The sequence below is a fragment of the Falco punctatus genome, assembly GCF_963210335.1.
Source record: "Falco punctatus genome assembly, contig: scaffold_52, whole genome shotgun sequence".
Lineage (NCBI taxonomy): Eukaryota > Metazoa > Chordata > Aves > Falconiformes > Falconidae > Falco > Falco punctatus.
Window position 1 is genome coordinate 207,607 of NW_027660219.1, and position 8,307 is coordinate 215,913.

Genomic DNA, 8,307 nt, shown 5'->3' on the forward strand with positions numbered 1-8,307 from the left:
TTTTTCCTACATGGGAGTCAAAAGAAGGCATCTGCCTGAGTCTCCTTTGGCCGTCTGGCGACACTCCCCCCTCCAAAACATCTCGGGTCACCTCAGGTCTCCACTGAGCTGCCTCGGTAGCCACAAGCCAGCGATGCACCACTGCTCCAGCGGCGTGCTCAGAGGCTCTACCTGGGAGGTGTCCTTTAAACACCCCTAAAAAAACCATATCCAGCCACACCCCGGTGACAACAACAAAGCCACAAGCTCTACCTCCTGCACCAAGGGCTTCAGAGTCGAGAGGGAGCACCCACGTCCTCGTGAGCACCCGCTGGCAGGGGCCACTGGGTTTCCTCTCTCACCTGAGGCTACCACCCAGCACGGTGCACCACCTAGGCTTCCCCCCCCACCCTCACACCCGGGGGGAGCAGGTTTGCAGGCGCTTGCCTGACCTGCAGCTGCTCCATCTGCCTCTCCAAGGCTGCCACTTTCATCTTCCAGCTCTTCCTCAGCTGCTCCTCTTGCTGCAGCACCTCTGACTTCTCAGAGAGCTCGTTCATCAGCTTGCCGCACCACTCCTGTAACCTGGCCACCTCAGCGTTTTGCCTGCACCAACAGAAGCAGCGTTATTGCAGCCCGCAGGCCAGTCAAGCATCCCTGGCGTTACCCAGGGGGAACACATCCTCCTGTGGGCCTGATAACAGGGCTTGAAACATCTCAACGGTTGTGTTGGCCTGCTTCTCGGACACGCCTGGTCCTTCAGGGATGGGGTGGAAGGAGCTGACACATCAATTTCAAAAGCTCCGTTTCCATCACAGGAGACATTCCTTTCTCATGAAATAGAAGACGCAAGGATCTGTGTTCCCAGACACAGGAGGAAGCACTCTAAGCAGCTGGAGTCTGCTCTGTAATTAATTGACCACTGTTAATCACCAGCCATTTCAGACTTTCTACAAAAACAGAGTGCCAAATTCTTCCCCCTAGCTCCTGGTTGCTCTGTATGCACCAGGCAGGTCTCGGTTCTCTGCAGCACCGCTCCCATCAAAGAGCCAGCGACATTTCTTCTGAAGTTGGTGAGCACAAGCTCTCCAAAGTGTGGAGAAATGCTGCAGCGCCTTCTGGTCCCCTCTGCTCCCTCCGCTAGCATCAGCACAGGTGACTCCAAAGCAGAGAGGGCTTCCCCTGCCCTTCCACTTGGGAAAAGCATCCTTGTTTCCCCTGCCAGGCCCACAAAAGCCATTTGGCAATCTCTTCCTCACTCCCTCCTCTACCTCCAGCTAGCTGGGGCGTCTGTAGAAGCACCCTCAAGAAAGGGGGTGGCCAATCATGATGGACAGCCACCCCCAGGGCTTGCCAGAGGGCGGCCCCAGGCTCTGCCCCCCACCCCCACCCCTAGTCTTACTTGCTCTCCATCTGACTTCTGATCTGGCAGAAGGCATCGCTCAGGATGGAGTTCTCCTGCTGCAGGCGAGCCAGCTGCGTGTTAGGGCCATTCTCCAGCTGCTCCTGCAGGGTGCGGATCTAGGGAGAGACCAACAGGGGTTAATGCCGCCGCTGCCAGCCCCTCAGCTCTCCCCTGAGGAGCCCACTCCATGGGCAAGAGGGACTGGCAAGGAAGCCACAGCGAGGTGTCTGCTGATGCTGACAGCCCCTGCGGCTGCTGCATCCCATGAGGATGCTCCCACATCCCTCTTCTAGCGTGAGCACCACGGCTCAGGAGCACTGCGGGGCTCTCGCCCCTCCCCGAGGCTCTGGTCCCCTCGTCCAGGTTTTGCAGTGTCTGTGACACCATAGCTGTGCCACGCAGAGCAGCACATCTGCACCATACAGGCTAGAAACCATTAGATTCCTTCTAGAGCTGCTGCTGTGGCAGAGGACGTTCAAGCCTGTGTCTGTTGAAAGACACGATCTCAAACATCCTGTGCAACAGTAGTAATTAACAATGCGCTTGATTTAGAGATGTGGTTGTGATTACTCATTTCAAAAGGCATTGCATCTCCATGTGGAGAAGCAAAGTTCTGTTCAGCCTGTCAGACACTGTTAACCAAGGAGTAAACATGTTGCTGCAGCATTCAGAGATTTCATGCTCAGTCGGCGTGGCTTGTAGCCAGAGAGCACTGACCCCCTTCAGTTCCTCCTGCTGCACTGGGCCAAAATCTTGCAGCCTGCAAGACAGACAGGATCGTTGTGCAGCAGTGCCAGCCTTCACACGACAGCTGGCCAGTGGACTGGAACTAGCCAGGGAGGCTGTGCTGCACAGGTGGAAGTTAAAAAAAAAAAAGAAATCCTGAAGAAATTCAGCTTTTCTCCACATCAGATAGGCTTGGGTTGGGCTCCCTGATCTCCAAAAAAAGAATCCATTGTTGACCCCTTGGAGCAGCAAAGCCTTTCTGGTCTCTGCAGCCCAGATTCTCACTCTGATTCTTCCACCCACCTCTCCAGAGCCAGCGGGAGCTGAGTCAGCCATTGGAGCCTGCCTGCGTGTAGCTTCCTCACCCGCCATACCCAGGGTAGCCCTAGAAAGGAGAGATGCGCTCCTGAGAGAGCCTGCAGTGAAAAGGGGAACAGTCTGAGCACGGATGTAGTGAAAACGTTCTCCCCGGTATTTCTGCATTGCTATTTGGCGTGTAGCCAGATGTCTGCTCTGACACATGTCAGAGAAAACCATCCAAATGCCTAAGCCAAGGCAGGGCTTACCTGCTTGGTGACCCGATTGCCTCTTCTAATGTTACAACCAAGTACATTTCATTGATTACTAGCATGCTGGAATACCACATTGAGTGTTTTGCCTCTTTTTTAAGGCATAAAGCATGAATGCCAAGCAAATGGGCCAGAGGACCTGACCCGAGCTTGCACTGCTGAGAAGCCAGGAGGCTCCCTGGTCGTAGCTTTTGAAGCACGTCCCGTGTAGATGTCATGCAGTGCCACAACTCTACAGGCATTCCTGCAGGAGCGGGCTGCAAACTAGGACCATGCGTGGCAATCAGTTAGCTGAGGGGAATGTGCTCGAGCTTGTCTAGACAACAATTAACATGATGAGGCATGTTTACAGAGCACAGGGGAGTGGGAGACGGATGGAGCCAAGGATGGCGCCAAGGAAAGGTAACACCTTGCTGTTAATTGATGGTAGTTAACCACCAATCAGGGATTGCCTAGTATGTAATTCTTAGCTTAAAGAACCAATCTGTTTAAAGCACGCAGCTTCTGAAAACATGTATAAACTCATGATTGTGTACAATAAATCGGCAACTTGCTTGCATCAAGCTGCGTCCCGTCTCTTCATTCGCCGCACATTCCATGTTTTAATAGATCAGTTATGTAAAGCAACCATTCTAGGCAAGGGTTTCACTAACTGCAGGGAAGCTGTCTGGTAGAATAAAGCACATTTTGGAGATGTAGCTCGTATGTACAAATGACCCTCAACAAATCAAATCTAAGGATTTCTCTTGGTTTATTAATATTTGCATTGGTTGTCCAGTAGCCCAATACTGTCCCCAATGGATTAACGCTAAAGGTCTCCAAAAATGTTGGTCCAACTCTGCAAAGTGTCAATGTATCATGGGATGAAAGGGGGGTGGGGGTGGGGGTGTGAGAACAAACTGGTTCCTGTTCTTAATTTTCTCAGTTGTAAAGAGCAAAATTCAGTCAGTCTTTTTGAGGCTGACGTGCGGAATTAGACTCTATAACTCGAAAGTTATAAAGTAGGTATGTTTATTGCGCGCAGATGCACGGGGGATCGCTCCTCCACAAGCGTGCATACCCGAAGTGACGAACCATCCCACATTTATACAATGAAACAAATGAATATTCAATTAACGCCTATACATATTCGTTACCTAAACCCCGCTTCGTATGTTAATTAGCTTATCAGTCCGTTTCCTGGAATGTGGTGGTCTTGCAGGTTTGTAGATGATTCATGTTCTTGTGACCATCCGTGACCATCCGATCTTCTCCAGCAAGGAGTGGTGATTCATGTCCTTGTGACCATCCCATCTTCTCCAGCAAGGAGACTTAGCACTCCCTCCCTCTAGATAGCATTGGAATATCTCTCATCCTTTTCTCATTCTTTTTTAAATAGCCCCTTTGTTAGAGGAAGTAGGGCAGGCGTCTCCCCATCCCCACTTTTGTTAGAGCATCACTGAGCACAGCAGCGAGGGAAAGCCCAGTCCAGTCATTCACTGCAGCGATGACGTGTCTGTTTTCTGGTTGCCAGTGAGAAACCTGCTCTCAAATGTGGGTGGCTGCTCCTTGCTGCTTGTTGGAAACAGCCCCCACTACCCTGCAAGTGGTGCGGTGTCATGGTTTAACCCCGGCTGGTAACCCAGTGCCACGCAGCTGCTCGCTCGCTCCCCCCTCAGCCAGAGGGATGGGGAGAGCTGGAAAGGAACGCAAAACTCAAAGGCTGAGGTAAGAACGATTTAATAATTGAAACAGAATAAAAATGGAAGAATAGCAACAACAGTGACAATAATAGTTATAATGAAAAGGGAGAGGGAAAGGAAGAAAGGAGCAGGTGGTGCACAACGCAACTGCTGGCCGCCCACCGGCTGATGCCCAGCCAGTCCCCAGGCAACAAGCCCCCTGCCCAGCCAGCCCCCAGGTACACAGAGAGCAGGCGTGCCGTCCCATGGCATGGAACACCTCTGCGGTTGGTTCGGGTCAGCGGACCTGGCAGTCTCCCCTCCCCAGCCCTTGCGCCCCTCCAGCCTTTTTGCTAGCGAGGCCTGAGGAACTGCAGTGCCTCACACCAAAGCCAAAAGACAGCACTGCGCTAGCCCCTAAGAAGGTAATTAACGCCATCCCAGCTGAAACCAGGACGTGCTGCTAACACATCTGGCAATACCCGAGCTCACTATGCTGAAGCAGAGCTGTATCCTGTTCTATAAAACAGGGAACTGATCTTCTGTGCAGGTGTCTATCTTGCATAATTTCTGTCTAAGCGTCTGGACCAGTTACCTAGCGTCGTAGTACCTGACCACGCGCTATTCGCACACAGCGAGGGCATGCTGAGGGTTGGCTGTTTTGTTTTTTTTTCATTTTGTCTGTACAATGCAAACAGTGCAGGCAAATCGCATGTGACCAAGGGAATTTCAGCTTCTCCCTGCACCCCACTGCCAGTGTTCCTTGCACTCCAGAGCAAGGGGTTCAGACAAAGGATGCCTTTCTTAAGCAAGGCAGAAATGTATGAGACTTTGAACAACCAGCATGCCAAGAGATGTTTCCCACTACCAAACCACACCTCTTCAACTATGCCTATTAGTGGAGCTTTTTCTCTAACATGAGCTTTGGTTTCTTTCCTATCCATCACACCTTCAGCTCCAGACCACAGTGTCAGGCATTCTACTGCTAAATCCAGCAGGCTGTTGAGGATGCGACAGTGCAGAAACACGTATAGCTCTGTATACAAAGATACGTGCATGCAGATGTGTCTGCAGACGGAGATACCTAGCTAGATACAGGCACACACAGCGTGGATCTCTCTAGCAGTCTACTGGATTTGGCAAGCCCCTTCCTCTGAGTCCTTAGTTTGGGTTCCCGCCCACCCTTGGGCCTCTCTGCTCCCCTGAGCTGGTGCAGATGGGCCTGTGAAGAGCTGGCAGCTCCTCTGATGGGCCTGGGTCAGCTGGAGCAGGGTATTATTCCGTGTCCCACCCCACCTGCACCACGGTCTCCCTGTCTCTTTTGTGAAGGCAAGCAGAACAGCTTTTCTCACGTAACCCAAGACTTAACTCCTCAGTGCCTCAACACCTTCCAGCATGCATGTGGGTCAGATTTCTCACACTGTGTCACTTGTACCCGTTATTTACCCATAAACCCCCAAGAAATCGGCAAGACGACCTTTGGCTGTCCCAATCTCTCCTCATACCAGTGTCTGTTAACTTAACATTGCTGTTGGCTAACTGATTTCTTTTCACTTCTAAAACAGGTTAACATCACAGAATGCTTAAAGAAATAGCAGTGTGAAAGACAACTTCTTGATCTGCTTATAATTATAACGTCTTTGCATGCCTTTTCCTAGCACAGCTAGTTTGAGAAGACTATGGAAGCCACCATCAAACAGAGCTCCTCTACGTGACAGCCAGCAGCATGGCAGCACAAGGTGCAGGTGCTGGGAGGTATCAGGGTACCTAGAGAAGGCCCCTAGGACAAGGGGTGGACAACCAGTTGTTCAGCTTTTACTGTACCATCGGTTTGATTTATCCCTCCTCTCGCCCGCTGGTTACATATTGCCAGTAGCAGATGGTGTCGGCTCTTTGCACCTGCAAATGAAGTTGATTTTATAATTGTCTTTCTTGACACAGTCAACCTTGAATTTGCAAATTGCTTTTCATTGATAGTACCGCCTCTCCCTAAGCATAAGCGCTACTTTAACTGAGGTTACTGTGATAGCTGATCATTGTACTACCTATTAACTATGATGAATTATTAATGATCAGTTATTACTATTAATCACTGCTATAAGCACAACAAGGACAGTGACTGTTAGGAAGACAAGCAGCACAGTCCATGTTTTATTCAGGATAATCTGGACCACACACTAGTTGGGCCTTTTGAGCACAGCTGTGTATCACGAACAACAAGGACAATATTCACTTTTATCTTCCTTGCAAATTCTGTTCTATTTGTAGAAACTGAGTACAAGTTCTGCTCCCACCTCACAGGCCCACCCCCAGATGTCTACAGCAATACCTTCATGTAGAATGGAGCTCCAGGCACCTTTACAAACAAACAAACAAGCAAGCTTCCTTCACATCTATAAACACCCGTGGCATCTACACGAATACTACTGCCAGTCACCTTCTGGCTGGTGAAGTGCCAATTGGCCATAGCCTTAGAGAAAGTTACCTTTTAACCTCCAGCTGTATTATCAAAATCCTGTGCATAAAACTGTGTTCCCTGTTGCAGGAATGAATAGACAGTTCTTACCCAGCTCAAATGCTCCTCTTTAATGGCTCTTCATGAAACAGCATCATGCTTACCTATTTCTGGAGCATCAAGGCAAAAATAACCCTGTACAAAGCTAACAGTCCTTTCACAGCAACTAGGTAGCCACAGTAGAAATTATTTACCAAGGAATCCTAAATCACACAGGCCCATTCCAGCTCCCTTTTCCACATAATTCTTCAGACCAATCTCATCAACAATGTGTCTTTGTATTTACTGTTCATAAACTCTGTTTTGTGCTGCCCTCTAATTTTCAGGAGTTGCAGGGCTGCTTCCCAGAAATACATCAATATCTCAGAGAAACTGGGATTTAAAACCTGGCTTGTTTCTTGGCATCCACAATGGCGCTGAGCTTTCTCCCATCAAGAAAAGGACATACGTGGGGGATTTTTTGACTCATCTATTTGGGGGCAAGGAAGAAATTACTTTGAACATGGGCTGAATTTAATCTTCGCCTTATAAATGACTGGCTGTATTGCATTCCAGCTTCATCCCTGCAACAAAATCCTGCACCTGTATTTTGCCATCTGTCCTATGAGGGGCCCGAGCCACTGTGAGAAAGACCAGCTTTCATTTTGCACATGGAAGACAAGATGTGTCGATGTTACGGGCATACAGACAGGAGCAAACAAGAGAAAAGTATGCACCAGAAGTGCAGGGGTAAAACGATGGATCACTGGCTTTTGCAATTTACCTGAACGTCCTTATGTCTAGACTATCTTCACTGATTAAGCCTTTCTTGGTGCTGTAGTAGAACCTTTGTCATTCTAGAAGTTTTTCACTTTAATAAGTTACTATGGCTCAGATGGTACATGGAAGAGTGCAGGGAAACTTCAGTGCTTTCATCAATAACGCTCAGCTGCTCAAAGGCCCAGGGTGATGAAGGGCATTGCCCTGGGTACATCTGTGTGTTGAAGCATGGCATTAGCAGTAGGGTAGCCTGGCAATTCCCTTTCAGCTATGAGCAATTCTGCTGGCACGTGCACTTTGCAGAAAAGCAAAACTGCTGACATACACAATGTGATTGTAGAGCATCATACACATCTTACCAAAAAAAAAAAAAAAGGGCTCCCAGGTTGAAGTTTGTCTTTCTTACTGCTTTCTACACTGACCGGACTTCTAAAAAATGGTGGAATCAGAAGTTAGATAACACTCAAAATTACTGAATGGATACTATAAACTACGCCAGATGTTAACCTCTAGATACAAAGGAAGCTGTCCCCTTCACCCATATAACAATCATCACTTACATTATAACAATAGCTAACTCTACCAAATATTTGAATTCTCTTCCATTTCTCATCAGAGACACTTTCCACTCAGATCCTGGCAATTTTAATTGAACGCGAGCTGATGACTTTTCGGGGAAGTGACCTTGAAAAT

The 8,307-nt window shown here is 49.0% G+C and overlaps 1 long non-coding RNA gene across 1 annotated transcript; it reads right to left on the reverse strand.

Moving 5' to 3' along the window:
- Window positions 1–430: 430 nt before the first annotated feature.
- On the reverse strand, window positions 431–1,722 carry LOC308057583. Its single transcript, XR_013925342.1, has 2 exons — window positions 1,382–1,722; window positions 431–585 (listed from the first exon to the last, which is right to left on the reverse strand). It is a non-coding gene; the product is annotated as an uncharacterized lncRNA (long non-coding RNA).
- Between the last annotated feature and the right edge of the window lie 6,585 nt (window positions 1,723–8,307).